Source organism: Xenopus laevis, chromosome 4L (assembly GCF_017654675.1).
Source record: "Xenopus laevis strain J_2021 chromosome 4L, Xenopus_laevis_v10.1, whole genome shotgun sequence".
NCBI classification, from domain to species: domain Eukaryota; kingdom Metazoa; phylum Chordata; class Amphibia; order Anura; family Pipidae; genus Xenopus; species Xenopus laevis.
The window spans coordinates 84,969,460-84,989,135 of NC_054377.1; the positions used below are offsets into that span (position 1 = coordinate 84,969,460).

A 19,676-nucleotide genomic window follows, 5' to 3' on the forward strand; every position below is an offset into this window, starting at 1 on the left:
TTAAATACAGTAGATCAGACCAACAGAATATCAGTATATTGTAATTTTTTTACTGCTTAGTTATAGTCAGTAGAAGTATGTTTCCCAGTGGGGTGGAACTTAGCCACTGTGAACATTGAACACAAAAGACCTGTTCACAGAGCCAGCTAAGTCCTTCCCCTCTGGAGAATTTCAATATTGTAGACTTTATCCATAACACAGCTTTGTGTTTTCAAATTGGAGAATGAAAGATCTGTCTTTTATCTGTATCCCAGTGCAGGCAGCAGCACACTTATTTCCAGCACTTGCCGGCCAGATGTCTGGAAAGCTATCTCCACACGTACACACACTGCACTTTGCAGGATGACAGTCAGCTAAAGGAGGACGATTGACCTGTGACTGATTGGAAATCCCTGGCAATGTGATTTTGTACCATACATTGCCAAATCACTCTGCCAGGAATCCTACCAGCTGCAGGGTAAAAAAAAATGACTCACAGGCTTTGTATCTAATTGTGGTCATTAGGATGGAACAACTCAATAGAAAAAGATGGTTTTCTTGAAGGAAAGAGCCACGTCCTTGTGTGGACGAGAACAGAAAAGCACTTATAGAAACATACATGGAGCTAGTCTCAGGAAACCTGACAAAACACAACTCTAATCCAGAAATGGAGAACATTTACTTAAAGAGATAGTTTTCATTTTGTGACACTTCAAATAAAGAAATTATAGGTTGTTTTAACTTCCTACATGGCCATTTTTAGACATTTTGTTTTTTTGTCAAGAGCAACTAAATGACACCATTACCATAACCAATGTTTCCAAATAACACTAACAACATTTTTCTCCATAATAAACTGATAGGCCTAAAAGAAGATTTCTGCTACTAATCTGTTGTTGTTCTAATCCTGATGGGCAGCCCCCAGCCTCTGGACACCTGGAAGCACACTAGTTGTCCATGCCAGGACTGTGTTAATAATGGTGCAAGACTAATGACTGTACATTACATATTGTCATTGTAATGGCCAGAGAAGTGCCTTCCATCAGACTGGGGAACTAATAAGAAAGGTTTATTACACTTTGAATATCCCATAAAGATCCAAAAAAAGGAGACTGGCATCACCCAAAGGTGTCCCTCTGGTAGCACATTGATGTAACTATAGCGTTGGGGGGGGGGGCAGGACATAATCTGCACAGATTTCTATAGGACTTCCTACAGGTGCTCCTGGTTCCTTCCAGTCTCCAGAAACCTGCAGGAAGGTTAAATGGCATCTAATGAAACTGATCATAGTGTGTATGTTCGATGGTTGATACCTGCAAGCTCCCCCAAGGGCAGGGCCAGTATTTTCCTCCTTGATCAATACACTCATGCATGGAAATGGTGTATGTTCAACGATGGGTCACATGCCAATAGGAAGCGTATCTTTATGCTAGTTATTTTTTTTTATCAATTTTATTTTGATTTGTTCTAGGCTGTCAGGGTTGTGTTTTTTAGAAGATGCAAGCTATGCAACAAGTGTGCTATTTAAGTTCTGAGCGACAGTTTCCTTTTAGGCATTTTCAAAAATGCATATAAGCTTTCGGTTTCCTGTTGATTAGAAGCTCTGTGAATGGCAAGCTCTGTGGCATAGATTGCTGTTAAGTTTCCTTTCAGTTGTAAATATGTAATAACACACTTTCATTATCTACAGTCATCATCAGTTCAGCCAATTTAGAATGGGGCCTCCTGCAGCTCCTGCTTTATATATATATAATAATTCATGATTCTGATGATAACATTAATTTACTACTGACAACTGCAAAATGAAAAGTAAGTAAAGGGTCTTGGTGTTACGGGCTCCATAACCTTAGTTCCAGTTGAATTTCACCCTTTGATATGTATTTCCCATTATCTGGGAACTCACAGGCTTGATTACAACATTTGGGGTAAGCATTTATGCAGTCAACTTTTTGCTAGCTGCAAAGACTCCTATTGTACTGATACTTTAAAGGGGAACTCCACTCCAATAACTGTTTTTTGCCTAATTAAATGTAATTGTAGATCTAAGCAACATGAATACATTAAAATGTTCAGTGGTTTTAAAATGATTTGTAACTGGTTCCAACGTCTATGGTTTTGATGGGATACCAAACACCATGGTAGCAAGGTATTCAAGAAATGACAAGAATTATATTGGAAATTCTCTGATATACCAACACATCTTTCTTTCAGCGATGTTTGACATTACTGCCTAATGCTTCCTGCATCCTGGGTCCCAACTTGCAAGAAACCAGTAGAGTAGGGTCATTCAGTTTCACTGCACAACCTGAAATAAATAGGAAATAGACCATTTTGAGCATATTAATAATAGTATAAGCTATATGTTAGAAAGAAAGTTATCTGGAAACCGTTATCCACAAAGCTACGAAGGAACACCATAGACTCCATTTTAATCAAATAATTCAAAATTGTTACATTTATTTTCTCTGTAATAATAAAACAGTACCTTGCACTCGACCCCAACTAAGATAAAATGAATTCTCATTAAAGGCAAAACAAACCTATTGGGCTTATTTAATACTTAAATGATTTTTTTTAGTAGACTTAAAGTATGATTGTCCAAATTTAGGAATGATCCCTTATCCAGAAAACACCAGGTCCAAGCATTACTGGACAACAGGTCCCATAACAGTGTTAGTCCCTATAGAGTAGACTTATTTTTAAGATAGCAACTACTGCAATATATAGTAGCAGCTCCCAAACATAGGCCTCATGAAGCAAACATATGTATCAGCAAGTACAGAATTCTTAGGGGTCTATTTGTCATGCTGTGTAAAAAGTGGAGTGAAGCATTACTGGTGATGTTGCCCATTGCAACCAATTAGAAATTACATTTCACCAGTTAGAAAACAAAAGCAAAGATCTGATTGGTTGCTATGACCAACATCGCCAGTAATATTTTACTCCACTTTTTTACACATCATGATAAATAGGCCCCTTAGAGAAACAATAACTCCTATATAAGCAACTGGACTGTGTGTACTGGGAGCCAGTTGGAAAAATGCTATGTGGTATGCTAAAATGTGGTCACGGTTGCTTATGTTTTACTTAAAATCAGTTATTCTCAGACTGTAGACAGGACCAAAAGCAGTGACTGGTGGGGGGGGGGAGGTTAAGAACTGTTAAAAAGTTATTTGCTCTCAAGATTCAACCCAGCTTGAAGGTCAGTTACAGTTGGTATATCTCCTGCCCTAGATTTTATTGGAACAATGGTTGATTTTATGAAACAGAATATTTTCTTAGGTTTGCAAACTTATTATGACACCCAGGGACCCAGACAATTCTGAACCTCAAAAGGGAGTTTAAATCGAAACAGTACAGTGGGGGAGTACAGCAGTTGTTGAAGAAATAGGACTATCCGTAAGCATAACTTTTGCTTGTTGTATTGGTTATGGTTAAACTGTTAATAAAGTATTTTTCTTTTCCAATTTTCTGGTTCTTAAGAACAGCTGTTAAAGGAGGAAAACATATTTTATGAAATGACTGGTCTACTGATAACCACCCCTATATAATGAATCTGTCTCTCTCTGTAAATGTGAGATGCTAGTTTAAGCTGGAAGAGTATGGAAAGGGGTTTGTTTACACAGAGATCATCTCAATGCAATCAAACTCTCCTGGTTAAAGGGGGAGGCAATTAGGGTAAAAACAGAACCATCTGATAATACTTAATGTACAGTACCTGATTCTGGAAACAACAGATATCCACAGGACATCAGTTTGGCTCAGAGGGACACTATACACAATAATTGTACAAAAAAAAGGTATTGTAAATGAATGTCCAGCTTGTGTCTAACTGACCTGGTATGTGGCAGCTATTTGTGGATAATATGAACAACTTGTGGTTAATAAACAAACATGGCTACAAGTATATCAAAGTAGCTTTTTTTGTAAGATATTGTAAATCAGTATGTACATCTACAGGGCAAGTAAAGTCCTTACTTAACTAAGGTAGGATGTATATGCCATTGCTTCATAGAACATATCTTCTCTTCAGTTTCACAGTACATGACAGAGCAGCCTTACTCTATATGACTTGCCTTACTGAATGAAGCATGTTTAGTAAAAGTCACATACTGAGGCTCATTTATAAATATTGGCCACATTTGTACCCTGGGCAGTAAACCATGGCAACCAATCAAATGTGTGCTTTCATTGTTCGGCCTGTAGCTGACTGAGGAATGCCAGTCACTGATTGGCTGCTATGAGTTACTGTTCATGGGCTAATTTGCCCAGTGTTTATAAATGAGCTCAAATGTATTTATGAACAACTTTGTATATTTAAGTATATATATATATATATATATATATATATATATATATATATATATATATATATATATATATATATATATATATATATATATATATATATATTGTTCAACTGTGAATTTGTTTACCAAAAATGTAAACCTTTCCACTGCAACTTCTCGAGATTCAAGTTTGCACTTTAAAAGGGGTGGTTCACCTTTAAGTTTACTTTTAGTATACTATAGACTGCCCAATTTTACAAAACTTTTCAATTGGTCCTTGGTCATTATTTTTTTATAGTTTTTTTAATTTGTATTTTACCTTCTGACTCTTTCAAGCTTTCAAATGGGGGTTACTGATCCCATCTAAATAGAAATGCTCTGTAAGGCTACAAATGTATTGTTATTGTGACGTTTTATTACTCATCTTTCTATTCAGGCCCTCTCCTATTCATATTCCAGTCTCTTATTCAAATCAGTAAAATGGTTGCTAGGGTAATTTGGACCCTAGCAACTAGATTTCTGAAATTGCAAACTGGAGAGCTGCTGAATAAAAAGCCGAAATAACTAAAAAAAAACACAAATAATAAAAAATGAAAACTAATTGCAAATTGTCTCAGAATATCACTCTCTACAAAATACAAAAAGTTAACTCAAAGGTGAAAAATCCCTTTAAAGAAACTGAAACTGCAAAGATTTTTGCCCTAAGAACAATACCTTTTTTAGAGTGATTTTAATGTACTATTCTCTGCATCAGTGTAAAATGGCTACAGTTTCAACCAAAGATCAGGCCTGACAGCAGTGATATTATTCATTTAATGGATGCCAGATTCAAACATCAATAGTAATAAATGTTATTTTTTCAGTTAAGGCCCCATCTGCAAGTTGAAAATGAGGTAAGCGGCTAAAATCTAGATTATATTAAGATGTCATAAGGAATATTTCTGTTTCCATCCTCTGCTTTATAGTTCACAGGTTTAGTTACTCTTGCACTTAACAGGAATGTTGGTGCTCTTTAGCAAAAACTATATTCAGGTAGAGCTGAGCATATTTCTTTGCCAGGTATGGATTTGTGGCAAAATTCAGCCATCTGCAAACTTTTTAGTGAAACTGTTGCAAAAATTTGCCGCAAAAAAAAATTTGCTGGGACAAAAAAGTGTCTGAGACAAAAAAATTGCTGAAAGAAAAAACACCCATTGACTTTAATGCGTTTTGAGTGAGAAATAACTTGAATTTAACAACAAAAAAGTCACCGCAAGAAAAAACGGCCATTGACTTTAATGCATTTGGAGTGAGGAAAAAAGTCACAAAATTAAAACATTTTGCACGCCAAAAAAAAAATGTGATGCCTATTGATTTGTGTGTTGACTATTGTATTGACTTGACAATGTGTTTTGTGTATTTTCCGGCGAAGTGACAGGGATAGATTTGCTCAATTCTATTTACAGGTATGGAACCTCTTATCCAGAATGCTCAGGGCAATTAAAATGTCCAACTGCATAAATAATTTGGCCACTCTGAACCATATTATTTAAGGGGTCAACAACAAAGTTGACGTTATTTAACTTGGTTTGATATTTCTGCAACTTTAGCAATTAGGGGGCTATTTATCAAAGGTTGTATTGCGTTTTCAACGAAAAAAAACGAATTTTCAAGATAATTTTTTGGTACTTTTTCAAGTTTTTTAAAAAAAAAAAAAAAAAATTTCCAACATTTATTATATTCCAACCCTGGAAATAGCTTGAATCCAAAAATACACCATCTTAATCCTGCGAGGTCATGTAGAAGTCAATGTCAGAGGTCCCTTGAACCATTTGAAGATGTTAATAGCCTTCATGATGTGTGGGGTTTTGCTTGAAATCTCGATCAATTCAAGTTTTCAAGTTTTTCACCCCAACTACACTGATTTGAGTTTTTTACATTTGATTTTTTTCTTAAATTAGAAACCATTGGAGTTGTGAGTTCATTTGAGGTCTAGAAAAGCTCACAAAGCTCTAAAATCTGACCTTTGATAAATAACCCCCTTAATGTCTATTTATAGTATTCATAGTACTCATCTTCACTGTTTAGGGAAGAATTGCAATTCATTCTTTTCTGCTATTTGCATTGAGAGATGTCCCCATCGGGTTACACTATCCCATGTTTTCTGAAATGTTGTCATCTTGTCCTAAGCTACATGTATGATTCTCAGCTTTTAATTAATACAGAACATTTTAATTTCAGTGTAAATGGTTAAACTACACTTATTTTCAATAAAGGATCAAACTGGACGATCCAGAAGAATTCCCAGTAATTCAAATATTCTCCCTACTTATCACTTTCCTGGCTTCCAGAGGTAGACTTTTGGTATTCTAATTGCACTAGACCAGTATCCTAATTGCACTAGACCTATAAAAGATTACTATATATTCCATGCATTTGGTTTATTTCACCAAAAACTTGTTAATGTTACTACATAATCCCTCCCACCAATGTATATTAAAAGCAGGTGCCTTCAAACAGGTGTTCCTGAGCAAATAACCTTGGACCAGGCATAAGGCCAAGTATTACTCAATGCTTTTGCAGATTCACTCGCCCAATGCTATCTACCATGCATAGAGAAATAGTCCTCAGTTTAGTCTTCAATTATGTTTTCTGGATCTCTTGTTAGGGGCTATAGTGATAAAGACAACTGAGTTTGCTGTCGCTTTAACAAGAACTAAGATGATGTTGGCATGAAAGTTAAAAGTAAAGGCATTATATGCTATACGAAGACTATGTGCAGCACTTTAGATTATATTGCCCTAAATAGTGTTTTTATGACTCTGTCATGGCTTGCCTACATTCACATTCACAATTTAGGTCCATTCATCTTCTTAGTAGATACAGTAAATCCCAATAAATTCAAGCAAGCCTGCATCAATAAGTTAATTCTACTTATTAAAAACATTTTTGCTCTAATGGGAATGCCATGTATCAGGATCATTTATTATGCATAAAAATACTTTTAACTTTAAAATTCTTTTTATAATTTGACAGGGTCATCCCAGCGCCAAGATCGTAACCCAAAACTAAGATCCTGAGGCAGGGCCTTCAAAAAATGGACATGGTTGGGGGAGTTTGGTATAGGGTTTGACAACTTATTGCATGGTTACAGTGCTGATGGCCAATAATGTAGTATTGGGAGGGCTCACTTCCACAACAATAAGATAGTGCTGTATGTAGATGGTGCTAAATGGACTAGGTTTCATATAGACCCTAAAGGCCAGGGCACACAGGCAGATTCAGGGAGATTAGTTGCCCGGCGACAAATCTCCACTTCTTCAGGGCGAACTGCCTCCCCTGCCTCCCCTGCCTCCCCTGCCTTCCCGCCAGCTAGAATGTAAATCACCGGCGGGATGGCACTCAGCACAATTCATTTTTCTGAATTCGCCTGAAGTTGCCTGTGTGCCCTGACCCTAAGACAAGCTGTACGGAAGGGTCAATCTATATATTTATTTAGCAATAATGAAACTGCAGTCCTATTATTATAAAACATTTTCTGTTTGGATAACATGAGCTTCAGACAGCTGCATACTAGCTGTTTATATAGTGCATGGTAAACAGAAACTTCAGACACAGGGTAATAAACAGACTGTGGATAAACGTATATCTACACAGTAAACAGAAGATCATGTGTCAAGGAAGCCTAGTATTACACAAGGTGTTTGAGGGGCAGATAAGTTACAAGGTGAAACATGAAGGCATGGACACTGGTACAAAAAGCAGAGTAGTAAAGTAAATTAAATGTTTGCTAGTGTCATATCCAGGGATAAAGCAAGATAATTTCTCATTAAACAAATATGGCAAGAGCAATGATTCTTATGTATGTATTTCAGACACACAGGGAACACACACTATATACAGTTGTGCTTTCTAAAGCTATATATTTCTCACCCTAATCCTGCATTTTTTTTTTTAAAAGTCAGTTTTTACTTTTACTGTGGCTTTAATTACCGCACACATACTGTTGATAAATGAGACCCTCCTTGCATTCAGGTTGCTAAAGTGCTTACTTATAGTAAAATATTGTTTGATTGTTATTATTAGACCTGCACTGCTGCTGGCTGGCAAATTTGGGGAATGTATGTTTCTGTACACTGCAAAATGTCAGTACCTCAAGGGGCAGATTTATCAAGGGTCAAAGTGAAAATTTGAATTTTCGTGTTTTTTTATGGTCAAAACTGTGAAATTAGATGGGGAATTGATAAAATACAACAAACAAGACAGGGGAACATTCATACAGACCCTTTGTCTTTACCTGAATTTCTATAAATACGGTATGTAACTGCAGGGGCTACTATTCAAGTTCCAATATGGCTTTATGGCAGGCAACATTTGCACAGCAGGTAACAGATAAGCTCTCTAAAATACGGTTTAGAATAATGGTTTTAGTAGAGATAAGCTAGGGGACTTTGATTCCAAGAAAACTAAGATAGTCTGTCTGTGCTGTTGGGAAAAGCTCCCTACCTTACGTTTGGTCTCAAGTGATCCACCCCCTTTCTCACCTTGTTCCATTGTTAGGGTAAGGACACACTGGGCGATTCAGGGAGATTTAGTCGCCTGGCGACTAATCGCCTCGATTTTGCAGCGACCAATCTCCCCGAACGCCTTCCCTCACTCTGCGCTGGCTAAAATGAAAAGTTGCCGGCTCTAATCACACACAGCGATTCGTTTTCCGAAGTTGCCCGAAGTTGCCTCATGAGGAAACTTCGGGCGACTTCGGAAAACGAATCGCTGTGTGTGATTAGCCCCGGCGATTTTTTCACAGAGTGAGGGAAGGCGTTTGGGGAGATTGCTCTCCCCGAAACGCCCAGTGTGCCCTTACCCTAAAGTGATGGATTGTGGGACTTTAAGTCCCTATGCTTTCCAGAGAATCTGTGCACCACCCACTATGGAAAGCAGAAGTCCCACAATCCATTACTACACACCAGAACAAGTTAAGAGACAAGTTAATGGATACTGGAAAATGGTTCGTCAGAGTTATATGGCTTACTTTCAGTTTTGTGGCAACTTCCCCCCCCCCCAATGTTACTTTCTTGTCACATGTGTTGAAATTAGTGGGCGAAGCACCCTTGGGAGACTTTTGGTTCTAAAAATTTGGAAATCTGGATATTAAACTTACCAATAGCCAGTCAATCACACCTGAAAATGTGTTGCCCTAAGCATGGTCTCATTGCAAAAACGTGTGTGTAATCCCATATTCAACATATTTTTTACAAGTCCTGGCACATGTATTTCAGTAAGTCAGTGAGGTAGGTTTTGGGAACTCTGTTGCCATGTTTTTGGGCTACTTTAAAAATTGTTGCTTAAACACCTACAATCATTCTGTGTGGCATTGTTATAAATGTAAAGAAAATGTCCACCTAACAGTGTCATTGGTCTCTGAAATGTATTTTCTTTACTCATCTCAACTTTGAGGGGAGCCATGCTCTGGTTTGTCACTATCATAGGAATGCTCATGTTTGTGATGGGATAAACCAGTTCTGAGAGCACCTTGCAAGAAACTGGTTTGACAAAGACAAACTAGTAATTTTGTAAGCTCGTAAATCTTTTTGTGAGTCAGCAAGGTGCAATGTTCATTGCCGAATATATTTATTGACATGTGAATACAAGCGTACGGGTAGGTGGAATTAATGGATGTCTAAGAGGTAAGAACTTTATTAAAAAAGAGTAAACTGTAGGTTTAAAAAATGTCAAATTAAAGATGAAGTTCACATTCAGGTAGTCTTCACTTGGTCTTTTTTTTATGTTTTTTTAAGTACAGGGTCATGTGGGTCTTGGGATCTGGGTGTAAGTCCCGCATCTTTCCCTAGCAGGGCTGGGCCAAAGTTTTTTGGCACCCTAGGCAAAGGCTTCAATCAGTGCCCCCCCCATATCTTACCATTCATATTGCCACATGTATCAAATTGTACCCATTTGTACCTGTGCCCACGGCAGTCAATCCCTCCCTGTGTCAGCATCAGCCAAAAAATCAATCATATTGTTACCTCCAATTTGTACCTATGCCAGCAGCAGCCAAAAAAATCATATTGCCCCCAGTGTTGGACTGGCCCACCGGGATACCAGGAAAAGTCCCGGTGGGCCAAGGTGTCAGTGGGCCATCATGCTGCTAGACATTTGGCATATTTCATGGCTATTCCCAAATTCTATGAGAACAAAGAGGCTAAATAGATGGAATAATAGATTATAGTATGTAAAAGAAAGAGACTAAGAGAATAGAGGTTGAGTGAGGAGAGGAAGAATAATAGTACTGAGAGTGGGCCCCTGGCCTAAGATTAATTGGTGGGCCCCTAGTCAAAGGTTTTTAGGTGGGCCCCTGGTGTCCCAGTCCGACACTGATTGCCCCTAATTTGTACCTGGGCCAGCAGGAGCCAAAAATCCATCATATTGCTCCCAAATATGTAGCTGTGCCAGCAGCACCCAAAAATCCATCATATTGTCCCTAATCATCTGTTTACCTGTGCCAGCAGCAGCCAAGATATTGCCCACAAATATGTACTTGTGCCAGAAGGGGGATGGGAAGTGCTTCTGCCCACAGTACGAATCACGGGCAAGAGGGGTTTGGAACAGGTTTATAAAATTGAAAAACTATTAAAGGCCAAGCAAACCAGGGTTTAAAAAAATAGAAAAAAATTCCCCTTAAAATGCGCCTACTCTGCCTGCCCCTAGTTCCGGCCCTTTTCCCTGGTGCTTAGACTGGATGTGTGTTTGGCAGCTATTATGCAGGATGGAAAACTTTAGGTGGTTTTGAAAAGAAGTATTACTGAATATTTCATGAGTTTTTTTTTCTGCTTAGCTTCAGGGAAAAACAACAAGCTGTGGACTATTAAGAGAGGAGCTGTGGTATCTTATCCCTCAGCAGACATTGCATCAATACCACATGAAAGGAGAGCTGTGGGGGTGACCATGGTAGCCAAATACACAACCATCCAACGTACATAGAAACTGCTTTGCTCTTTTTTTACCCACTGCTCAAAGATAACTATTTCACAAAGATATTCTTCAAATATGCCCCTGATTAATTCAAACTAGAAAAAAAAGAAGTTTCCTTCCCAAAAACCCAAAAATAGGTTCAAGCTGCTAGGCCGTATTGAGTTTCTTTTATTGGGGAAAACTGAACTCAAACCGACTTTGTGCAATCTTTTCACATAACAACTAACAATATATCACTGTATAACAAACTCTAGCACTTGAATTATTCATTGCCTTTTATGTTCATTGCTGCAGTTGCTCCAACATTTCCAGATTGTGGCCATCCAGTTAAAGGGGTAATTAAGAACTGCTAAAAAAGCTAAATTATTCAAAAAGTAATTAAAGTTGAATACATTTAAATTGTCTTAGAATTTCAATGTCTATATAATACTAAAAGTTAATTGAAAGTGAGAGTTCGTGTAAAGGCACCTTTTTAAAATGCTAATGAGGTTAAAGAAATATAATATATGGGATCCTTCCCTGCATTATAAAAGGGTGATAATACAAGTGGTGCTTTTCACTGAATTATGGAGACAAAAACGACAACTTGCTTGAAATTGACTCGCATTACAACGGATGAATTGTGTACCCACATTTTCTGAAAATTAGGGAGAATTATGTGTGCAGTCACTTACACGTATATTTTAATTCACTGTAATAGAGAGCAGTATCATGTGAATCTGCTATTTGGAAGCTGCTTAATTACCAAATTAAAAACAAGGCTGTCAAAACACCTTTATCATTCAGCGAAAGATCATATGTACAGTCCTTTTTCAGCCAAGCTCTTGGGTTGCTAGAGAAGTGATGCAGTTAAGCATTAGCTACAAAGTATGGTCATCAAACACAAAGACATCCAAAAAAAATAAACTGCATCTTACAAATAATTAAATATATATATGTATTTTTCCAAAAAAATAGGTGCACACCGGGATTTAGTTTTAATTAAAAATCCAAATTTGTATTGTCTTACATTAAAATAGGCCAACGTTTCAGTCTGCATTTCTCCTTTCTCAAGACCTATATATATATTGTATGTAATTTGGATCTTCATACCTTAAAACTGCTAGGAAATCATGTGAACATTAAATAAACCCACTAGGCTGGTTTTGCTTCCAATAAGGATTAATTATATCGTAGTTGGGATCAAGTACAAAGTACTGTTTTATTATTAAAAAAAAAAAAATCATTTGAAAAAAATTTCCCATATATATATATATATAGATATATTTAGATATATATATATCTATATATATATATATATATATATCTATATATATATATATATATATATATATATATTTGTTAGCTTATCTGCCCATATATAGGCCCTGTTTGACTGCCTCCCTGACAGCTATCTGGGCAAAAATCCGGCAAATTTGTATTGGCCAGGTTTGAAGACCACATTAGCACATTGTCCTTGTTATGATCTGATGGTTGTCCTGCAAGCCAAATAATTGTATCATTCTGATTTGGCTCAGCATGTAAATGACCTTTGCAGAAATGTAGATCTTTAGGTGTATGATCTTAATAGCTATTGTATTAAAATACCTTTTATTTTATGTGCTTTTCACTCTCTCTGGTGGATGTCGATTCCTCACTACTGGCCCATCCCTATCACCTAACGAAGGGATAGACCCTGAAATATTGTGTGAAACTGGATATGGTGAAATAAATTCAAGCTATATTATCTGCAACCGTGCTTAATTTTGTGTGGGAAGCCTTTTTACTTACAATGATGGGTCTTGCTCAAAGGTGTAATTGCCAATAGAAAGCTATTTTCTGCACTGCCAATAATAAGTGGAGGTAACGCTTAACTGTACATTTGTTAATAAGTAGGTATCATTTTATTTTTTAATAACTAGCAATCTAATAACCTTCTATTTTTGATAATGCAGTGTGCAAGAAAATCTTTCCTATAACAGTTTTAAACAAGCCAACATCACAAGGTAGTCGGAAATGTAATATTGTAAATGATGTGTATATTCCATTTAATATCGCCCCGCCATCTTGTATTATAGTTTAAAAAAACAAAACTAAAGGCAGACAAGATCCTATCTTCATTCTCATCTAAGAAAATTGTCTGAACATCTTTCACCTTTTGGAAAACTTTTATTTCAGACATTCCTTTGCTGTTTTATTAGCCCTTGCCATTGCATCTGGGAAGACAGAGGGGTTTCAGCAGGAAAAAGTACTTTCGTCATTATCCAAGTTCTTCCACTGATGTTTCCACTTCAATACAAAACATCTGTTTTAGAATTTCTCATTTTCTATACAGGTACGGGATCCAGAAACCCCTCATCCAGAAAGCTCTGAATTACGGGAAGGCTGTCCCCCATAGACTCCATTTTATCAAAATAATCAAATTTTTTATAAATGATTTCCTTTATCTCTGTAATAATAAAACAGTAGCTTGTACCTGATCCTATGTAAGATTATTGGAGGCAAGACAAGTCAGTTGGGTTTATTTAATGGTTTATTTATTTTATTTGCATAGTTTTCTAGTAGACTTAGGTATTATCTGCAAAACCCCAGGTCCCGAGCATTCTGGATACCTGTACTACCTATGTATTTTACATGCTTCACTGATTTTTGGATTTATTAAACAGCATTTAAAGGTGCAGGACTTTCAAAATAGCACCCCTTAACTTTTCTTTTGGTAAAATCTTAGTCTGGGCTACTCATCTATAAGCAAAACAATGCAATTCCCACTTCTCCCTATTAACAATTATTGACAATTTATTCATGTGACTACAGATGTGACTACAGATGTGACTGTAAAAGTTAATTAGGTGCTGTAGAATATTCGGAGAGCGGGTGGGCTGAACAGTCCAGAAAAATACAAACTTCAAAATATGCAAAAAAAATAGTTACTGTATATATTAGTGCCAAAGTTTCTTATTAGTGACTCCATAATACTAGTGAAATGTCAACATAATTTCTCACAGACGCCTCTCTCAATAGCCCAAAATCAAACAACAACCGGGGGTTAAATGCACCAAAGAACAAACAAATGCAGTGTATATGCGTGTGTGTGCTAGTTGGGAGGGGGTTTAAAGCTTTTATGTACTCATTTAAGCGAATTTCTGGCACAATGTACAATGTTAGCGTCTGCCCTCATTATGCAGAAAAAATATCTATTTTTCATAGAAAACCTGCCATACTGTATGCACATTGCTGGCAAAATCATCTAAGTAAATTAACAGAATATTGTTTTATTAAATGGATTTTTGTCCATTAATTATATTTTTCAGTGCAAAGGTTTTACAAAAAAAATGTACAGCCCTGCTTTCACTCTATACCAAATTCTAATCAGATTTTCTTTTTTCATCTTAGTTAATGTGACGACTTTTAGAACTGATACGTTTGACTAGTTCTTCCTGTGCTATAATGAGGTGTGATATTTCTAATGAGCACCTCTGAAATAGTTTTCCAGCCACATATGCTGGCAGTATAGGACTGCATCCCCCATATGGTATGATGTGAGCAAAGACACACAAACTGAACCCTTAAATGGCACTGTAGATATGAATCACATTATGTAATAAACATAATGATCTGAAATAAACCAGCAGGGATGCACAACCTGCTGCTCCTCTAGCGAACTGCAATTCCCAGAATCCTTTGATACTTTAACTACTTTAACTACTGAACATGGCAGAAGTTTCTAAAACTTAAAGCGGCTCACAGGTTGATAAAACCTTGCACCAATCAGTACTTTGACATACGTTTGATGCTAAAAACTAACTGCTGGTCAAAGGAAAAAACTGTACCAGGATCAGGTGATTGTCACATTGTTGGTTGCAGAACTACATATTACAGGATGCTTCTACAAGAGGAGCTGGAAGGAGCATGATGGGAGATAAAGTTCAGCAAAAGCTGAAGTTTTAATGGTTTTCTATCTCAAATGTAGTTATAATGAGTATACTTATTTATAATGTAGCTCTGCCCCACATAAAAATCTTTTGATTTAAATTTAGATTTATTTTACAAACATATATTAAAACTGCACATCAGTCAAGGCCTGCTGGGATTTCTATAATAATCGCAGGGTATGCTTGTCCTATGGCACTGTACTTATTTTATACATTTTGTTTTATCAGTACTCTTTATGTGTGTTATTGCTGCATTCAAATATACTCAAAACTATACCATTATCTCTGCACAGGTTTAACAGGGTCATACAGGCTGGCCCTGCATGTATTCCAGTAATAGACATACTGTACAGGGAACCATATGGAAGCAGGTTGTGGACTGAGCATCTTTCGTCCCTGTATACTTATGATATACTCAGCTACACAATATACTTGCAGTAAGCTTGCACTGAATGGAACACATTATCTACTTCATTATCTTCTGGTTAATAAATGTAAAAAGATACAACTAGCAATATTTTCCCGATTGCTTAGCTTAAATACAGGCAGATCTTAATTGTAGGCACAAATGCGCAAAGTCTTTGTGTGGCCAAAATTTATAAGGAGCAGTGACCATGTGAATGCATGTTATATAAACATTTCCAAATAGTGTCATGAAATGCTAGTTTAAAAAAAATGCATCAAAAAATGTGTCACGGGAATCATCCCATGAGTCACTAGCTGTCATAAAGGCCAGGAAGCTTTATCGGCTGAAACAGTATAGTCACATAAAGCCAATTGTTGTCAGTTATGTGTAAAATATTCACTTTGTGTGGAAAAGGCCTCTGTTTGCATCAGGTTAACTATTATTTTTACAAAAGCCCACCAAGCATCTTTTACAACTTTCCCAAGCATTCAGGATACATGCTATGGTAAAGGCCCATGTCAAACAGCACCATCCAATTGCAACCACAAATACAACTCGCCCTCCTTCATTTTCCATTAATGCCCCTCCTATAAAATAACATCCATTTCCATTTCTTCTGTGTCTTTGTGTCATGAAATCTATTGAAAATTGCAAAATCGAATGCAACGCCTAATTTTATGTAACGCTGAAGTTGCAACAAGTCTCAAACATTAAGGGGTTATTTCCCAAAGGTCAAATTTTAGAACTTTGTGAGCTTTTTTAGGCCTCGATTGAACTCACAACTCGAATGGTTTCTAATTTAAGAAAAAACTCGAAAGTAAAAAACTCTAATCAGTGAATTCGAGTTGAGAAACCCAAAAGCTCAAATTGAGTGAGTTTTTCGTAGGAAAAAACTCAAATCACTCGAACTGATCGAGTTTTTGAGTGAAATACACCAAAAAAAACCCCTCAAACATCATGAAGGCTATTAACTCTTTAAATGGTTCAAGAGACCTCTTCCATTGACTTCTACATGACCTCAACAGGTTTTTAATGGTGTATTTTTGGATTCTATTCCAGGTTCGCGTATAAAAAAATCTCAACTTTTTTTTTAACCCGAAAAATAGATTTTTGACTAAAAAGTACCCTCGAAAACTATTTTTTTTGTGGAAAAAACAACTTGGCCTTTGATAAATAACCCCCTAAGTATACATTATTCTCTAGATGTCTGGTCACATGAAATGGGTTGTTGCAATTTTAGTAAAGCGCCACACATCTTGCTGTAAAAACTGCATTTCTCTTGATCTCATCTGACCACAGAACCTTTCTCCCTTGTATCTGGGTCTTTCTTGCACAGTAATTAAAGTCTAAACATGCCTTCACTTGGCTTTTTTTTTAATTAACTCCCCCTAACATACAGGCCAGTGAGTGTTCTACAGAAGTCTTGCTATGAATGGCCCTTACCAACAGAGAATTATAGTGGTGCTACCATCGTACTGTGGGACTGCTTTTCATCAGCAGGAGCTGGTACTTATGAAATAAAAGGAAGAATGGATGGTGCAAAATAGAGCAAAATGCTACGAGAGAACCTGTTTCTGTCTGCTGAAATAATCTGAAGTTTTGGCAAAAGTTCAGCATGAAAACGATCCCAAAAACAAGGCAAAATAGCTCTGTAGTGACTCAAAATTGAAAAGGGGAATGCCCTAAAATGGCCCTGTTAAAGCCTGATTTCTTCCAAACAGTGTGCAAAGTTGGTACAAACTTTCATCTAGATTTTAATGGTGGCTCCACAAAAGCATGGGGCCTGAATACAATTGTATATTTAAAGCATATTGAAGATTTTTGTTTTATTTTTCTTTGACAAAATAATGTCATGTGAAAAAATGTTTTGCATTTCAGTGCTTTTAAATAAAAATATAACAGAAAACATTTTAGATTTCGTTTTTCAGTAAAATAGCTGTGTATTAAAGTCACCTACCTACAGTGTATTAACTGTGTCACCATGGGATAATAATAACCTGACACCTTTACTTTTTAATACACCCTGAGTTCTACAAATTGTCTAGAGTGTGTGCCACTGTTTTACGCTGTCCATCCAAAGTAAAAGAAATTATATATAAGTATCTAAAAAGGGCAATGAAACATGAGAAGAAAATCAACAAAAACTTGTGACAGAAATATGTACTTACGTAACAATAGGCGAGACTAGGTCCAATTCTCAGGAGAGATTTTGGCAAATGTAACTCGACAACAGAAGGAAAGGTGAAGGCAGTTAGTAGAAATAGGTTGAAGAAGAAAATAAATGAGGTAAGACAAAGAGCCTGCATGGAAAGAAAGAGAGTACAAAGAGGAAACAAGCAGAGCTGAGCTTTGGTTTAGTTTATGAAGAAGTGAATGAGTAAGAACAGCCCATGTGCCTCGCTCATCCAACCAGCATTAGCTGCAACCCACATCTCATAAATCATTCACAGACACACAACACTACTTCCCTCACTAATCTTTCCCTCTCTCCCCCTCTCAAAACACACACTTTTTTTAGATACATAAAAAACCCACCACACCCTGGCCTCGGCTTTACAGTCCAAATCAGCATAGCAGCCTGCTTGGCAGACAATGCTCTCATTCTGTTTGACAAGAGGAAAAAAGGGAGAGCCTGTGGCTGTCTGTGTCTGCCTTCCTGTATTTGTACCTTGTATAGATGAGTGTGTCTGAAGGGTGTGGCAGTTTAATCGCAGGTAGGATATGCCATTGGGACCCATATATAAATGCATGAAATGGTCAAGAAAAAAAGGTAAACTACGTGTGTTATATATCTTTCTGCTCTCCGTGTATGATGTTTTTTCTAGGGATACCCAGTGTAAGTGTATCAGTGTGATAAGGCTGCATCCTGAGAGCAGCACAGACATATATGACATTTCCAGGAAGTGCCCAGGTACATTTAGGTAAAATCTTGGGTAAATGGAACAACCAACATCGCTTCTTGACCTTTTGGCTAACATCAAGTGTAGAATCTGTTATTATCAGTTAGGGTAAGGGCACACAGGCAGCTTCGAGGAGATTAGTCTGCACATGTGCCCTTACCCTTAGGGGAAAGACACCACTCCCTGCTGGTTAGAAGGAGAGGCTCTTGATCCTCTGGCCAAAGGGATGGACACTAATGAAGCCCAAGTTTTGCACCCCGAGCTGCCTTAAAATCATGGTGTCTCAGGGTGCACATAGAAATCATGGCCAATGTCAGACTGGGACAACAGGGGCCCACCCAAAAACCTTAGACCTGGGGCCCACTCTCAGTACTATTATTCTTCCTCTCCTCACTCAACCTCTATTGTCCTCTAAAGGCCAAATGTTTAGCAGCATGAGGGCCCACTGACACCAGTTTTCCTGGTATCCCAGTGCGCCAGTCTGACACTCATGGCACTTTCCCCCAGATGTAAGGAAGGCACTAAGTCTGCCCAGCAGCAGTAACCCATAACAACCAATAAGATGCATGCTTTTAAACAGGTGACCAGTAAATGCTACCTGCTGATTTGTTGCTATGGGTTACTGCTGCTTGGTAAACTTAGGGGATTATTCACTAAAATCCGAATGCAAAAATCCCGAACAATTTGTGGGTTTTTTTTAATAAAATCGGACTTTTAAAAAATCACAAATTTTTCTGAATTTATTAAACCCAGAGGATGGAAAAGTCAGCATTAGAAAATCCGGCAGCTCAGACCTGTCGAGGTTGCATATAAGTCAATGGGAGAATTCCCATTAATTTTTTGATGTGCGCTGGGTTTCGTGCAGTGTCGGACTGGGACACTGAGGGCCCACCCAAAAACCTTAGACCAGGGCCCACTCTCAGTGCTATTATTCTTCCTCTCCTCACTCAACCTCTATTCTCCTAGTCTCTATTCTTTACATACTATAATTTATTATTCCATCTATTTAGGCTCTTTGTTCTCATAGAAATAGGGAATGGCTATGAAATAGGCCAAATGTTTATCAGCATAAGGGCCCACTGACACCTGGGCCAAACGGGAGTTCTCCTGGTATCCCAGTGGGCCAGTCCGACACTTTTTTCGTACAATACCCCAAACTATTTGGAGTTTTCGGGCAAAAAAGCATAAGAAATCTGAGTTTTCGGATGAAAAATTTTAAAAATTTGAAATTGTGAAATTT

At 37.3% G+C, this 19,676-nt stretch overlaps 1 long non-coding RNA gene across 1 annotated transcript; it reads right to left on the minus strand.

Annotated features, from left to right (window-relative positions):
* Nucleotides 1-1,174: 1,174 nt before the first annotated feature.
* On the minus strand, nt 1,175-18,189 carry LOC108714261. The gene is made up of 2 exons (XR_001935336.2): nt 17,705-18,189; nt 1,175-2,284 (listed from the first exon to the last, which is right to left on the minus strand). It is a non-coding gene; the product is annotated as an uncharacterized LOC108714261 (long non-coding RNA).
* Between the last annotated feature and the right edge of the window lie 1,487 nt (nt 18,190-19,676).